Source organism: Mus musculus, chromosome 7 (assembly GCF_000001635.26).
Source record: "Mus musculus strain C57BL/6J chromosome 7, GRCm38.p6 C57BL/6J".
In the NCBI taxonomy this organism is placed as follows: Eukaryota; Metazoa; Chordata; class Mammalia; order Rodentia; family Muridae; genus Mus; species Mus musculus.
Window position 1 is genome coordinate 113358060 of NC_000073.6, and position 17191 is coordinate 113375250.

The 17191-nt window shown below is 39.1% G+C and overlaps 1 protein-coding gene across 6 annotated transcripts in view; it reads right to left on the bottom strand.

Moving 5' to 3' along the window:
- Window positions 1–13468, bottom strand: part of Btbd10 (BTB (POZ) domain containing 10) — a 55897-nt gene extending 42429 nt beyond the window's left edge. For 2 of the 6 annotated variants that reach the window (XM_006508162.3, XM_006508160.3), the window contains exons 1-2: window positions 11140–13468; window positions 10813–10899 (exon numbers count right to left, since the gene is read on the bottom strand). The gene's annotated coding sequence lies outside the window, so the exon portion shown is untranslated. The other 4 variants (XM_006508161.3, NM_133700.2, XM_006508163.3 and 1 more) reach the window with 4 other exon arrangements.
- Window positions 13469–17191: the final 3723 nt, after the last annotated feature.

The following is a 17191-nucleotide window of genomic DNA, read 5'->3' on the forward strand; positions in this document are numbered from 1 at the left end:
GCAGAGCCATGAGGGCAGAGAAGGAGTGAAAAGGGAAAGCTAAGGTTTTATTCATGACAGGAAATGCTCTACCACTGAATTACACCCTCACCTCAGCCTCCAAGCTATATTTTTTGTGTGTGCATGCACTATGAATGTGGAAGATGGAGTTCAAACTGCCACTCCACAGGACACAGTTCCCCCTCTTTTAAGGTAATCTCTCTCAGTTAGCCTGGAACTGTATTAGGTTACACTGGATGGCCAGCAAGCCCCAGAGAGCTCCGTGTCTTCAACTTCCTTGCACTAAGATTATAAACATGTAATTTTTTTTCTTTAATGGGGCTTGGGGACTGAACTCAGACCTCAGGCCTGAATGGCAAGCACTTTGCCAGCTGAGTTTTTTCCCAACACCTAAAGTGCTGCACTTCATAGATTTTGTATTAAAATTACTTGTTCACTTATCTCTCATTCTCTGCCTCATTTCCTCCCCTGTGTCCCACTTGCATCCCCCTTCTCTCCTTTCCTTCCTTCCTCCCTTTCCCTTTATTTTGCTTTTTTTCTTGACAGGGCTTGCTATGAATCCCAGGCAAGCCTAGTCCTGGAAATCATGCCTCGATCTTCAAACTGCTAAGGCTGTATCTATTCCTTGTTGGCCAGCTTGTGTTCCTTTCTGTGTGTGTGTACCTAAGCATGAGATTCATTCATTTCTTAATCAAGATATTAATACATTTTAAAAATTGTTCTTTTCCTGTTTCGACCAGTACAATAAATATTTAAAGTTTTTTTCTGAATTCCAACTATTTCCAAACATCTGTGTATCATGTTCAACATGTTTATAACTAAATGAACAACAAATCCTATGTAGTTATTTATAAGATCTTTAACTCACGAAAAGATTCAATTTTAAGATAAAATATCACTTTGTTTTCTAAATGATTCTATTTTTTCTTCTTCTTATGTCCAAAGAGTTACACCTACAAAACCAGAAATATTTTAAAATCAAAGCAAACCAGCTTGACATAGGATTAACAGACAAAATTCCTAGAAGGTACTGAAATACTTACATTCTATTCAACTCTAAGAAGCAGCAGGCTCTAAATTACTGACATTGTTTTTCTTTCATGATGCTTTTCAAATGCTATGTATTTTTCAGTTTTTATTAATGCAGCTTCATTTTGACCTAATTATCATTTCCTTCTCAACTATCATTCCTTTTGTATTTCTTGCTTGTCTAGAAAGTGTCTCATGATGTGAGTGCTCATGATTATAGATTATAGTGCTCTACAACAGAAAGAACTATATGAAAACAAAATGTTTTAATCTATCATGTCTAAAGAGTAAGCATGGAGCTATTATGAAATTTGGCTACTACAACCTTCCTATATACTAGTAACAAATTGGGAATGAAACAGGTAAACAACCTCATTTGCAATTGCTTCAAAAAAAAAAAAAAAAGACATGCATAAATACCTTGGAATAAAACTAACCAAAAAAAAGGAAGACTTCCTTATATTAGAAACTTAAGCTAAAGAGCACACTATGTGGTAGTTTGAATGAGGTGTCTCTCATACAGGTTCAGCTGTTTGAATACTTGCTCCCCACTTGGTGATACTGTTTGGGGAGGTTTAGGTGTGAAGGAAGTATACCTCGGCTCTCCCAGCCCTGGGATGAAGGGTATGCACCACCACTGCTCAGCATGTCTGTATTTTCTTTTCACTTTGTTTTGTTTTTAAGACAGGATCTCTATGCAACTCACCATGTTGAACAGACTGGCCTTGAACTCACAAAGATCCTCTTGCCTCTGCCTCCTCAGTGATGAAATTAAAGGTATGTGGCACCACACCTGGCTCAAAAAGATAGTGTCTACTTCAACTGAATAATTTGGTTTGGTTTCTCTAGACAAAAGTATCACCATGTAATCTAGGCTAGCTTTAAACTTACTATGTAGCTCAAACTAGTATCCATCTTAGTGATTGGTCTGTCTCAGTCTCTTTGGTACTCAAAGATTCCAGACCTAGGCAACTATACCTAAATGAAGTGGATTTTTAACTCTCTCTTAAAATTAAATAGCCACATGTGCCTATGTTATAGCTATTTCTTTGGGGTTTGACATGGCATCAAGTTCTTGAAGTTGAGCAGCTGTAATGACCAGGAAGGCTGGTAGCTACTAGATTTGCCAGTACAGAAGCAAAATATTACAGCCTTTTTCATAAAAGAAGTTATGTTTTCCTCTTCATTTTAAACAATCCAAAAGTTGACTTGGGACAAAATACATGATAACAGGAAAACACTCTCTAGATATCTTCATAACTTAGGAATCTGGGCAATGTTGCATTTTGAGAATAAACAATTTTTTATACTCAAAGACATTTATTAAGATTGAGTTCAGTAAAATTTGCTTTAGCACCTATTACATACCCAATTAAAGCTATGATCCATGCCTCTACAGTCAAATTTGGTAATTTTTCAACTATACTATACCATCTCTCAGACTTAATACACAACTCATCAAAATGTCAGACTCAGCTAATACAAAGTAGTGACATTTCAAAACAGTGAGAGAGAAAAAGATGACAAATAAAATTCTAAAACAGAGCTAAGGACTTGCTTTCCTAAGATTCCAGAAATCAAAATGTTCAGAGTAGAACATTAAAAAAGGAAAAACAATGAGTAAACACTGATTTTCAGAATAAAAACCAAAACCACTAAGATTCACATTTAAAACAAACAAACAAACAAACAAACAAAAACCTTCTAAGCCTTGGGAGTTAAAGAGATGGCTCCCTGGTTAAAAGTACTTAACCATACAATCCATTTGGATCCCAGCACCCACATAAGCCAGGCATCCAACAATCACCCTTAAGTCCAGCTCAAAAGAATGGGGTGCCCTCTTCTGTCCTCCATGTGCATATATGTGTATCAGTGCACAGCCATGTATACATACACTCAAGAGACACAGAAACATGCAGACACACATAATTAAAGTAAGTCTTTAAAAAAAGCTAACAACAATCTTTCAAAGGCAAAGAATTCTTGTATAAGAAACAAGAATGTACAATCAGTACCCATATATTCAAGTTTTTAGCAAAGACCCACCAAAGAAATCAAAAACTGGAACTGAGAATACAGACTTCCAAGAATCATCTGATTAGATATCATAAAAAGATAGGTAGTAAACTATAAATTTTATAACACAAAATAAAGGGTTTATTTTAAACATACAATTTACAACCACACACCCCCCACACACCCAAAATGGCCAAAAGTGGGAAGAGAAGAAATTTTAAATCAGCTGTTTAACTTATCAATGTTTCTGTTTAACGATAACCAAAGTGTTTGAATGATAACCAATGGTAACTGAAGTATTAGAAAAATGAATACTTGAGTTTATGAGATAAACTTTTAAAGTAGTTATCATATACTTTAACACAATTATTCAAGCAAAGTTTGTAGAATAAATTTTTCATCAAAGCATTTCATAAGTTCTCATCATAAAACAATTTCAAAAGTAACAGCGATTTAAGGCTGTTAAATAGTATCATTCACTAGGGATGCATAGATATCTAAAATATAGCAGCTTTTACCTTTTAATGCGTTCTAGCTCAACTAACACAAAGCATATGTATAACTCATACATCCTATCATAGCAATAATAAATATATGGTAAGAATTTTTTTAAAAAGGAAAATGAAAAAATCATGCACTAAAAGTCCAATATAAACAGAAGTTTTAATGTCTCCTTCCTACATGATAAACATTTTTCACAAACCTCCTAAAGTAGCACATGCAGCCCACGAGAGACAGCACTGGAACAAAACACTCAGCAAACTTTCTATCTATATTATAGGCTCAGTCTTCCAATTACTAGGTACAACTTACTACCTTAATCAGCTAAGAGGTATTGATCCATGTTTGCTTCAGTTTTCTCTTCCAATTTTTTAAAGCATTAAATAATTTAAATTTTGTCTATTATAGTTTGATAGTTCCACTAGTCTTTAATAACTAAATATTGTCTTTTAAAGGAAAAACTAGCAATGTAGAAGAACTTAATACAAAGACTAAAGAGTATCCTACAGTTAACTATCATACAGGAAGTTATAGTATTCTATAAGCAGCTGTATCTATCTAGGGATGCAGCTCAGCAACTGAGGCTGCTAGCATGTCAGAGCACAAGGCCCTGGGTTTGATCTTCAGCACTGAAAAAGCACACATATATATATACAAACACACATATAGCCTCTAAATGAATAAATGAAGAGTTTAAAGAGCAGACACCACCATTTGCTTTCTAGACATTAGAAAACTAAATTCAGACCCATGCTCTGTAAAACAAACTACCTTGAATGAAATAATTACTTTAAAAATAAATCAGCACTTTGTATGCCCATCCAAAAATGAGAAAAACATAAAAATTATTTATTGTAAAAACTTTTACCTGCGATTCTTTCTTAGGTAACTGAGCTTTAAAGTTTATTTTTATGGGGGGTGGAGGACAGACAAGAGGGCTCAGTGAACAAAGGTGCTTATACTGCAAGCTTGATGACCTGAGTTCAACCCCCAGGACCCATGTGAAGGAGGAAGAAGAGTACTAATTTCACATACTACCCTCTGATCTTCACATATGCTCTGTGTATGTTCATCCTCTATAACCCATTACCACCTACCCACCCACAATAACAGCAAACTTAAAGTTACTTTTAGGTTGGCATTTAAGATAATCTGCAAACAAAAAAATCCAGAATGTTCTACTCTCTACAAGTAATAATAATCAAATATCTTAAAGTGGAAAATAAAATAATTTAATAAATGTTTTGGTTTAAAAAAAATTCTAATAGACAACTTTCAAAATACCCCTCTTCTTTTCTACCTGGCATTCAAATTATATAGACTAAAAATACCAGAAAGTGAATACCAACATTGAAAACAAGCAGGGCTTCCTACTGTTCAATGTTTATCAGAATAAAGAAAAAGGAAATTTGTATAATTACAGTAGAAGAATTATACTATCAAATGCTATAAATAAAATTTTGAGTGTGTCCTTTTTAAATATCAGCAAATATGTACATAAGTTAATTGGTGGATGTGTTTCAAGAACACTGGTAGGTAGGCAGGGGTGTAGGAGCAACAATGCCAATATGCTATCTTCTGTGCACAAATCAAAACCAAAGTGCTAAAAGTTTATATTAATATATTGTTCTATTATTTACATATTTTAGAATACTCTTCCTTTATCTTTAAATCCCTAACTATTATATTCTGTACACATTTTCATGTGAAGAAACAAATTATTAAAGAGATTAAGTAATTTTAGCATCAAAGAGCTAACAGTGAGCTTTAAACTCAAATCTAAATGATTCCAAATAGCTCAATAAAAATATGACAATTTTAAATTACCTTAGAAAATTATTATTCATAGTATCTAGTCAAGTAGTACTTTAATCAGTCATTCACTATGACAGACTCTCATACCCAGACAAATACAAAATGTTAATTTTTTTATGTCCCTAAGTATTAATATGCCATTTCTTTCATCTACAATGAGTAGTTAACCTTTTGTATTCTCATGTTCAATACTCACAGATTTAACCAACTCAAGATTGTACAGTTTTTGTCATTATTCTCTAAATATAGAACAACTATTTGCATAGAATTTACATTGAGTTAAGCATTAAATAATCTCAAGATGACTTAAAGAATATATAGGATTTATTGTGTGTAGGTTATACAGAAATATTACTCTATTTTATAGCAAGAGCTTAAGCAGCTAACGACTTTATATTCATGGGGTGGTTAGCACTAATCCTCCTGGGACTTTAAGGTCATATAATCAGGTACACTACATTTTTAAACAGAATACAATTAAATTATTAGTAAAGAAATGTATCTTTGCTTTTACTGGCAAAGATAAAGCAATGATACCTCACAATCTTCAGAAATCTGTGACATAAGGTTGTATATGTAACAAGCTCTTTCCTCTTTATGATTTACTGTTTCAAATATGAGTAAAGTAGCTATTAACCAAAATACTTGGGATAATAAATGTCCCAGATTCTGGAGTTATTCAGATTCCACAACTCGATCACAGATTCTAACTATTCTAATCTAAAAAAATCTGACATCCAAATATCCTACAGCTGTATTTAACTCACTGCATTCCCACTGCCTGTAAACTCCCACCCTTTTAATCTTTCCCTAGAGAGCATCTCTAGAGAGTTGCTTTGAGTTCTAGCTGTTGACTTTCTACCTCTGAGTTCTAGTTTGTTACCTGTTTTGCAAAGAGGTTACCAGTGTAAAGGACCACAAAGTAAACTAGGAGGAAATAGTAAGGAAACTGCAACATTAGCTTGAATCCTATTAAACATTCAACTAAAGAGAGAAAAACAAAACTCTAAAACAGGTTAAGTAATCCTTATCTGAAATGCCTGGGCCCAAAGTATTTCAGATTCCAGATTACTTGTGGATTTTTTTTCTAAAGGTCTGGGATGTTTGCATATATGAATTGAATTATCTTGGATCCAACAAAGACTAAACACAAGCTCTTTTACATTTTATAAATAGCCTACACACATCCTCTTAAGGTAATTTAATACATGAAACAAACCTTTAGATTGGTGAATAGGTGGATGCTCAGAAGGACTTAGATTTTGCAGCATTTCAGAGTTCACATTTGGGATTAGGGATGCCTAACTTGTAACTTCCTCTATAACAAACATCTGTAGCTATCTCTTTCCCCACAGCCAATGACGGCCACAATTTTACTTCAGACCAACAAAGAAACAATAAAGGAGTTAGATAGATGAGGATTAAAAATATAACCCAAACCACAGGCTAAATTGTAAACCACTTCAATTGTAAATTACACTTACCCAGTTAGAAATGTAGGTGTTCCATTTCCTTCTCCCTCACAGAGGTCCAGCCTGCTCAGATAAACCTACCATACAGATGAATATATTGAAAATGTATCTTCTAAGAAACAGGACACCCAAAAAAAAGAACCAAAGGCACTGAGGAAAGTACATTCAACCCCTTCTTCTAATCCTCATTGGAAAAATAACTTCAGAGAGTGGAAGGGGAAGGGGGATGAAAGCTACTTGCAAACAAACATTTCCTTCTTCATAAGTTACCATAGAAACATGGGGAAAAAACGACGTTCCACTCCCCTCCCCCGACAGCAAGACAATCCACACAAATATATGACAAATCCCTAAAACAAAGTTTCCTAACCTGGGCGTTTAGGAGCTCACAGAAACTGAACTGACAATCAGGGAGCCTGTATGGTCTAACCTAGGTCCTCTGTATGTTATGGTTGTACAGCTTGGTGTTCTTGTGGGACTCTTAACAGTGGGAGCAGGGGCCGTCTCTGACTCTTTTTCTTTTGCCTCATTTTGGGACCCTTTTCCTCCTACTGGGTTGCTTCATTCAGGTTAATATGAGGTATGTTCCTAGTCTTGTCTTGATATTCTATGTACAGCTGCTATCCCTGGGAGCCCTGTCCTTTTCTGAAGGGAAACAGAGGAGGAGTGGATCTGGAGGAGAGGGTAGGTTGGGGCCAAGGAGCCAGGAGAGCAGTGAGGATGTAATAAATGAAAATAATAAACAAAATAAAAAATGGTTTTAAAACTCTCAGATAGGAGTATTTTATAAATGTAACACATCTTCTCTTTTCACCTCTTGCTCTAGAGAGAAGCAGGGAACTGATGAAGAGATATTAGCCTTGCTGAACTTAAAAAGACTGGATTAAACATAAGAAAATCTAGTATATGACCCACCCCCCAAAGTCATGACTTAAAAAACAATATCCTTTGCAGACTTCATACAGTTATAATTTATAATAAACTCAGTTGTGGAAGTCAGTCCAGTGTGTACAACTGCACAGTAACAAAGGAGTATTTAGCTAGTCCTTCTTCCTTTTTGAAACTGTTCCTTACCTGGCTCTCATGACTTTACCACTAAGATAAAGACTCTTACTTTGCAAGATCGACCTCTTGGGACTTGAGTGACCTATAAACTCCCATTCCTCACAGCCCAACAGAGCTTGAGCAGATTATGTGATTAAAATACTTCCTACTAGTGCGTAAATGAATTTTAATCCACAAGGTTCAATTCCACAAATGCCACTAAGTCATACTATGACACAAAGTTTAATCAAAGTACCCATTCTTCTTACTAGAAAAAACAATTTAAATCAATGCTTTCTGTAAAGAAGAGGCACCACAAGAATGTCTGTTTCACATCACACTTTCTTTATCCCATTCCCAAGCTTCACACTCTCCCCACGCACCAGGGGATCCATATGTCCTCTGGTAAAAGTCAATACCCAGGGACAGTGTGGTAAGGTATAGCAAATACTAAGTATTCAAATCCTGAGATGGACTATAGAGGGTATCCTGGACTTAATTTTACATATTAGGTACAAGTGTAATAAAGACCTTCTAAATAAACTAATATACTCTTTTAAGATACTTATAAATCAAATAATAAGCACAAATCAATAAAGTTTCTTCAGTTATTCCCGTAGTAAAATGTTAATATAGTCCCTCTTAAAGTATATATTTCAAGGTTATCAGTATATGCTTGCAACTGTGACAAGTACCAAATGAATTCTCATGTATACATATCTATGGGAAACTTTACTGGTTAGGCACAGTAACAATAATTAACAGTAAGATAGGAAAATTGTAATATACCCTAGTAAAACATTTCTGTGACTAGAGTATACATCTTAGCAACTTTAGCATGATTTTTTTCTTTCCCTATAAAGTTAGGGATGTTCACTTTTCTCACATACAAGCAGCATATTATGGCTTCTTGTTGACATAGACGAATTAGTAACAGCACTACTTTTGTACTGTGGGCCATCATTAAATAAAATAAGGGTTCTTGACCACACTGTAAAATTATCAGTCAGTCTGATAAACAAATTACTACTAAAGTAGCAGATGGATGGGAGCATATCCTAGTCAGATTCACTGGAGAAAGGGGTGGTTTACATTCCAGGCAGGGTAGTGTGAGAAACACGATTTTATCATTGAACTTGGAATAGTATGCAATTTAAAAATTATGTGCTTCTTATTTATAGATTTTTTTTTCCATTTAATGATTTCAAACCAGCAATAAACTACAAAAAAAACAAAAGTGTAGACAGACAATGAGAGACTACTTTAGAAATTATCTGTTTAATCTGTAGCCCTATATTTAAAGGGCACTAAACTATTTTATTAAGAGCTGACATTTTTTCACAGTCTTTCTAAAAATTTGTAATTCCAAACTGACATAGTTGACTTAAGCTTGTTTCTAGTTATAAAATTAATTCTGACCTATATACAGCTTCCTAAACCAAGACATAAAACATAGCTCTAAAATACTTTTATGTTAAAATACAACTGGGTTTGGCTGGGTCACATGAAGGTATCTTTGTTTTACTTGTCAATATTTCAAATATCAGGAAGTCGCACTTAAAATTCTAGAGTTCCTATATTCTTTTAAGAAGGCTGACAACTGACTGCACATTCATACAATTAATCAGACGGACTGAATACGGCTCAGAGGAGAGAAGCTCTCTAGCGCACTGACATGCTCATTATCTGCCTAGTACCTGAAGGCATGTGAAACTTACTCATTCTTATCTCTCTGAGAGACAGAGTATCTCCAGTTCAGTTGTACACTCCATGAGACCATTTAAATGTAAATGGTCACAAAGCAGACCACAGTTCTTTGTGATTTCATTTAATGTTTAAAAAAATACACAAGTCTTTGTGAAGAACAGAACAAAATTCAGACTTGTGGGAGGATAATACAGGAGGTAAAAAGCCTACCTGGAAGTTTGAATAGTGTGAAAAAATGTCTAACAAGCAAAACATCTCGCAGAACTTTCTGAACTCCGTTGCTCTGGGTCCTAACCACCCTCATGTTCCTGAAGCTTCCTTCTTACCTTTTCTCAACCCATAAGAATAAGCGCTGAGTACTAACCTCTGTGTTAGAAAAAACGATTAAGCCTAAAATCTCCAAAATTAACTGTCCTCGAAAACTATATTAACTCATCTTTACCTCCCATTTAGTAATTTTCCAAGTACTTTCTACTGCTTTCTGCTTAATATTCAGCATCAGTCCTTGGTTCAATGCCCACGGTTGAGTTCTAGATGGACTCTCCAGCGCAGAAACTTGTTCAGTCTTTACATTCACATGTCTTATTTTATCTTTCCATCCAATTTCTACAGTCTATTTCATTCAAAATTCATCCCTAAACCCCTCTCTAAAAAGTTTGGATCAAATTGGGCTGGTGGGGCAAGAGAAGAGTGGGAGGCAGGCAAGAACAGAAAGAAACCCAACTGCCAATCAATACACTGTACTGCTTCATTCAGATTGTTAGCTGAAATAAAAAGCGTGCAGACTCTTACATGGCTATAAAATAATTTCCTATACTAAATGCACAAAGTGGAAAACTTTTTTATAGCCTGGTCGTGGACTCCAAATACCAATAAGAGGCTAAGACTCAAAATTTTAAAGAGATAAAAAAAAAAAAAAAAAAAAAAAGACATGGGAACCCGGGAAAGACCGAGGTTAGGCACAGCACACTAACCCACATTGACAAACTAAGTGAAATCTCAGGTCCCCTCCAGCCCATACCCCAAAATCAGGGGTGTCAGAGGGCTTGTGACTCACAGAGAATAAATCTGAACCTTTTCTGGGCAAGTTAGAGTGGGAAACCAAGCTTTACCCTCGTTGAAACGGTTACAGAATAAAAGCACACAGCAGCACATCACAGGTGTCTCATCCTCCATCCAAAGGGCAACTCCCCCACCACCTTATCCCCAAACTGGGAGCCTTACTCACCGCCCTATTGTGATGCGCCTTCTTCGGTTTGTCGCCGCGGTGACCCAAAGATGACAGGAAAGGGGCGGGGCACTGGGTTACTCTGCCCTGGAAAGGAGGTGTGAGAAAATAGCTTTTTTTCCCCTGGGAAAAGGCCTCCAGACTCCTAACCCAAAAAGCAGCTCCCTTCCCCGCCTCTCCGGACCCGGTGCTCAAGCGGGCAGCCCCGAGCACCGCGCCCCACGCTCCTGGAGCCGCCGCCAGCCTCCCGGAGCCCGGTTCACAGCAGCTAGCCTCGCCCTCGGCTTCCACTACAAACCCAGCCGCCCGCACCCGGCCCGCTCCAACCTGCTGGCCCCTGAGACGTCCACCGAGGGTCTTGGGGAAGAGCTCCAAGAGAGAGCGACGCTCCGCTCCCTCCGCCCACTGAACCGGACCCCTCCGGTGCTAGGTGTGAGGCGGCCGCTCCACCGGCTGCGCCTACCAGAGCCGCCCCGGCAGGTTGCAGGCCGGCTCCTTAGCTGCTTCTCGCGAGACTTCGCATTAGGAAGAGGTGAGGCGAAGCGAGTTCTCGCGCGAAGGACGGAGCTCCTCCCACAGTAGGCGTGTCACCGGGGCACTGAGAGCCTGAGTAGTGTCTCCGCGGTCTCGGTTGGCAGTGCTGTCCCGTAGCTTCCCCGCGAGCGCTTCTCTGCGCGGTGAGCCAAGAGCAGTCTCAGGCCACCTCCACACCTCTGAGCACACCCTCACTCCACGCTTCCTGTCACCGTTAGGCAAAAGCCGGACGGCGTCTCCGGGCCAGTAAAAGCAGTGCCTGGGAGTCTTCTTCTAGGAGAGCGTTTCTGTCAGCAGGGCGAACGCCCGGGTCGCCTTCCTCCGCGGGGTCCGCGAGCTGGTACGGGCAGCACGAGGCGTTGGCAGGCGGTGGTCCGGAGGTCGCCGCTTCCCCGCGGCCGCCGCTTGGTTTGCAACGCTCTGCTTGGTTTGAAACCCTCTGTTGTTGGCGGGAACCGGTGCACCAGCTGACACGCCTGCGGTGGCGCCACCTCTGGGACGCGGAGAATCAGCTGAATGGGTTGAGTTTCTGGCGGGCAAAAGCTCGCCAAAGTAGCACTCCGGTGTCACCGAACCCACCGTGTGCCTGATGGGAGGCTCTAAAAGAGATGGAAAAGTGAGGAAGTCACCTCCCCGGCGCTCAAAACTCTCCCCTCCCGGGACTCAGACCCACAGAGGAACGGATAATCCTCTTTATGCTTGCTACAGAACATACTCCCCTTAGTGAGTGAGCTGTAGGAGCTGATCTGAGACAATCCTGTTGAGAACCCCTCAGTGCAGTTGCTCGCTCCTCTGGTCTTGGGATTGCGAAGGGTGGCAGAAGCTGAAAGATTGAGTTCCAGGTGTTTCTGGGCTAACGTGAGATCTCATCTCAAAAAGCAGCCCTCCACTAGGGAGTGGCATTTGAGTCCAATTTTAAAGATCAGTAGAAGTTCCCCCATTTTGAGAAGAGAGGGAAGGGCATAAACAAAACCCAATACATGTTTCAGTATTTTGGTAAGAAAACTGTTTTGTGAAAAGAACTTTGTTTAAAATCTAGTTACTGTAAGAAAAAATTCCTTGGGTCCCATATGTGATACCACGTGTTTTTCAAACCAACATTTATGCTAAGTAAATTATCATTTGAAGTGGAAAACTGGTAGCAGGCATACTTTCCTCCTGAAAATGCTTAAATATCAGAGACCAAAGGAAGACAAAGATTATTGTTACATAGTGTACACGTTTTTTTATAGCCAACATTCTACATTCTTGGAAATTGCTGAAAATCTTAAAAACATTGTAAAAAGAGCAAGCTAATGAGGCTTGAATATGAATAATGTTCAAAGAAACCTCAAGGAAACCCTCAACAATAGCAAAGTCCTCCCCAATCTTGATACAGTTTTCTGTAATTTATCTCAAATAAAGTAACTGTAGCACAAGTTGGGGGTAAAGATCAAACTGGATTCTTCATTCCCTTATGTCTAAATTGAAGCTGTCATTTTTCTAATGAAAGGTTTTGACCAGGCCATGGTGCATGCCCTTAATCCCAGCACTCAAGAGGCAGAGGCAGGCAGTTATGTGAGTATGCAGTTGCATATGTGTGCATGCTGTGGAGGCCAGAAATTGATGTTGGCATTTCCCAGTAATCCTCCACTGTATTTTGGGAGACAGTGTCCCTCACTGAATTTGGAGCTCTTAAATTCTGCTAGGCTGGCTAGCCAGCCAGCTCCAGGGATCCTCTTGTGTCTGTTTCACCAGCACTGGTTAGGAACTCAGTTCCTAGTGCTTGTGTGGCAAGCACTTCATCAGTTGTGCAAATCTCACAACCTAAATAACCTAAGTTAATTGATTTTTTTTTTGTTGTTGTTGGTTGGTTGGTTTGATTTTTGAGGCAATCTCAAATACTTCTAGCCTAGGCTGGCCTAAAATGCACTATATAGCTTAGCTCAGGTTAGCTTCCAACTTGAAGTAGTTATTCTGCCTCAGCCCTCTTGAGTACTGGGATTATATCTATGACCAATTGAAATCTATCCCAAATCAAGGTTCTTTTATTACACTGCAATCCTAATTGCTAATATTAAATCTCTAAGTCACACTTGTCACACAGCAAAAATGAGCTACACAACAGAAAAGAAAAAAAACAAAAAACGTCCAGTGTTGTGTTTTATAAAAAAGAAAGAAGAAAGAAAGAAAGCCAGCCAGCCAGCCAGGAATATTCTTGGCCAGGGATCTATATGGTGAGGTAGAAGGGGGGTGCCTCTGTGGGCCCATGCTGAGTCATCCCTTCTCCCTGAGGTACCAGCTATAGTATAATATATATGGATATAGTATGGAATAGAGTTTATTTAGGGCATGGAGAGGGGAGTTGAGGGAGTAGAGGAAGAGAATGGAAGAGAAAGAGGAGAGGGAAAGAGGCCATCCAGGAACATGTGGAGAGAGCGAGGGAGGGACATGGGGAGAGAGGAAGAAGGGGCAGAGAAGAAGAAGATAAGAGAATGAGGAGGGGGCAAACAGCCTTTTTAATAGTGAGTTGGGCATACCAGGCTGTTGCCAGATAGCTGGGGTGGAGCCTAGAAGGAATGCTAGCACACAGAACTCTAAGGACCTTTACTGAAGGCAACCAGGCTTAAGGCTCATCCAAATGCAAAAGAGAATCATAATAGATAAAATAGTAATACAAAGAACCCAATCCCAGAGCTGTTCTGTGACAAAGCTGCCAAACCACCATTGGTTCAAGGCCTCAAAGCTGACTTAGGGCACAATGGATCCAGATGAATGGAAGTCCAACAGAGAAATAAACAATTCTGGAGACAGTCTACATTTGTTAATACTTGTTGATTCATATAGCCCAGGAATTGCAGAATTCCTTGGTCTGGTGTGTTTGATAAACTCACAAACCTGGTTTCTCTGATAATAATGATTCTTATATACCTAGGTGTCTATGTGTCCCTGGTTTATAAAGTTTAAAGGTGGTGGATTTTGAAATTTTATTTTAAAGATTTGTTTTAGTGTGATTGTTTTGCATGTTTAGCTGTTACCCACAAATATCAGAGGAAAGCATCAGATTCCCTGGAATTGGATGGTTGTGAGCTACCACATGGGTGTTAGAAATTGAACCCATGGCCTCAGCAAGAGCAACAGGTGTTTTATTTGCATTAATTTATCAGTGTAGTGCTTGTTTACTTGCACAAACAAAATGTAAAGCCTTTCTGCCTCAAAATTGAGCAAACTGCTGCTTAATAAAATTACAGGACAGAGGATGGGGGTTAGAGGTGACAGAGTCGAATGACAAATCTCAGGGAATCCTGTTCTGGAGAGTGTCACCAGCATCAGGGTGAAGATTTAAGCTTCACCAGCACATCAGCTTATATACAGTGTTTGAACCCATCCCATGCCCCTAAATACTTGACACACCATCACCATGCTCTAATGAAAGCCCTGTCTGGTAAGGTTCCTCAGAAGGTGGAGGAAGTACTGTCACCTGTTAGGACATCTGTGAAGATGGGGAAGCAGCCATCACCCTGCCTGGTTCCTCTTTGCTTTCTCTCTGGTGTTCCAGGAGCCATCTTAGATATAATACCATGAATGGCAGATCAGGACTCTTTGGAGGCATCTCAGGGGCCTGTGGAGCCTCGCTCACCATCCTACTTTTTCCTTCACAAGGTCAACTTCCATATTCCTCACAAAGCAGGACAAGGCATGGCCTGAAAGCCCAAATCTTTCTAGTATGGAGTAACTTAGGATATACCCTGATCTCCACAGTTGCCTTTATAACATCCTGCTAAGCCAAAACTGTTTCAAAGCAGAAGATAAGGCTACCTGTTTCCTTGTGTGGCAAATTAATGATAAACCATAGACTTAGAGTCTATTGTATTGTTTTTAAGTTGCTTTGGAGACAGGGTCTTCATATCCCAGGCTGCCCTTGAGCCAAGGATAATGTTGAACTTCTGTTCACCCTACCTCCATCCCACAAGCTGTGCCAACACAGCTTTATGAAATTCTAAAGATCCAACCCAAGGTTTCATGCATGTTAGTCAAGTACCCTAAAAACTGAAGTACATCCTCAGCATCCTGTTTAGATTTTAAAACCTGGGATTTGGGGTTGAGGTATAGCTTAGTGACCCTTTGTTCACTCTCTAGCATCATTTTAAAAAATTAAACATTTTAGACGAAAATCCTGAGATTTCTTTTTTTTTTTAATTTTATTTCATGTATGTGAGTACACTGTAGCTGTCTTTAGACACACCATAGGAGGGAATCAAATCACATTATAGATGATTGTGAGCCACCATGTAGTTGCTGGGAATTGAACTCAGGACCTCTGGAAGAGCAATCGGTGCTCTTAACCACTGAGCCATCACTCCAACCAGAGATTTCTTTATATTATTAATTTTGTGCACTTGACACCTAATGGCAGAGCAGAAAAATACAACAAATACAGAAGTAATTCTAACCACATTCAGCAGACATTGTGTTTTTTATTGCTCAAGCCCCTTTGTAAGAATACTAAGAGACACCAACACTACTAATACTTATAAAAGACAAGTTGGATTATATGAACAAGTAATGGCTATTGAGAGGTCAAAGCTATGAAAGATTACTTCTAGGGCTGGGGATTAGATCAGTGGAAGAGTGTTTGTGTAGCATGTACAGAATCTCAAACAAAATGGTAAGGAGGACAGAAAAAGAAGGGAAACTTACTAGATCACTGAAGAAAATTGCTTGTTCTACCTAGCAGCTATTAACTCAGTAATTTCTCATAGTCCCTCCATCCTCTGTAATAGAATGTGACAGACCACATTGTATACATGTAAACATAGCCGCTGTGAGTTCAATTCCAAAGATCTCTATGCGGAAAGATCATCCCCCTTCTAACTCCAGCCTCACAGGCCAGATCCTACTTGTTCAGTGGAGAGGAACCCCCTGTCCAGGAAAGGAAGATGGGTCTGATAAAAGGATTTGATTTCTGGGACAGAGAGAAAGAGGTGTGATGGTGAATCCTGACTGTCAACTAAAAATGACTTCTCTCTAGGCTGGTCTGAGAGGACATTTCCTGAGAGGATTAGCTGAAGAGAGAGCTGCCCGCTTGGACAGTACCTTCCTGCAGCAGGCTGGGTGTAAATGGGTCTGAGAGGAAAGCAGTGGTGTGCTCATCTTTGCTTCTTGTTGGTGTACCTATGGTGTACTTCTGTTACTGCTGCCATCCTTAATTGGCACAGGAAATTTTCAACCCTCTAACATGGATGGAAGGCCTGCAGCTCTCCAAGAATCCTATACAGCATCAGCATCATGTTGGTATTGCAGAGGCATCCAGCCTGCGATCCTGAGCAGCTAACCAGGTTTTCAGTCTTCCAGTACCCTGATAGCCATTTCTAGACTTCTTTAATGCTAAAGGGTTGTAGAATTTCCCCACAGGCACCTGCCAAGTTAAAGCGAACCGAGCTTCAATGCATGCCACTAAGGGCCTAGCTTTTAGAATTTTTGGAGGGAGCCTCACCAAGTTCCCTGTAAAAGAGATAAAAGCAGGTTTAGTTACTGTAGCAGCCCCAGTATGAACTGCCTAGTACTTATCACATAAAACAATCTAATAAATTCCTTTTCTTAATATTTATAATCAGCAGTTCAGAGAGTTGTAAAATATCTTCCATTCTCCTGTAGTAATTGTCTCTGAGGTCTACTGCCTCAGTCTGCTAACCTAGGCCTAGTCCTGGAAGTTTCTAGCCTCCATACAATCTTAACTAGGTCTAGAATGCTTTCAGTATCTGAAACTTAGTGCTGAATAAGTTTACCATTTCTTTCTTTCTTTTCTTTTTTTTTCTTTTCTTTTTTTTTTAAGTTTACCATTTCTTATTCTTTCTGGTCTCTA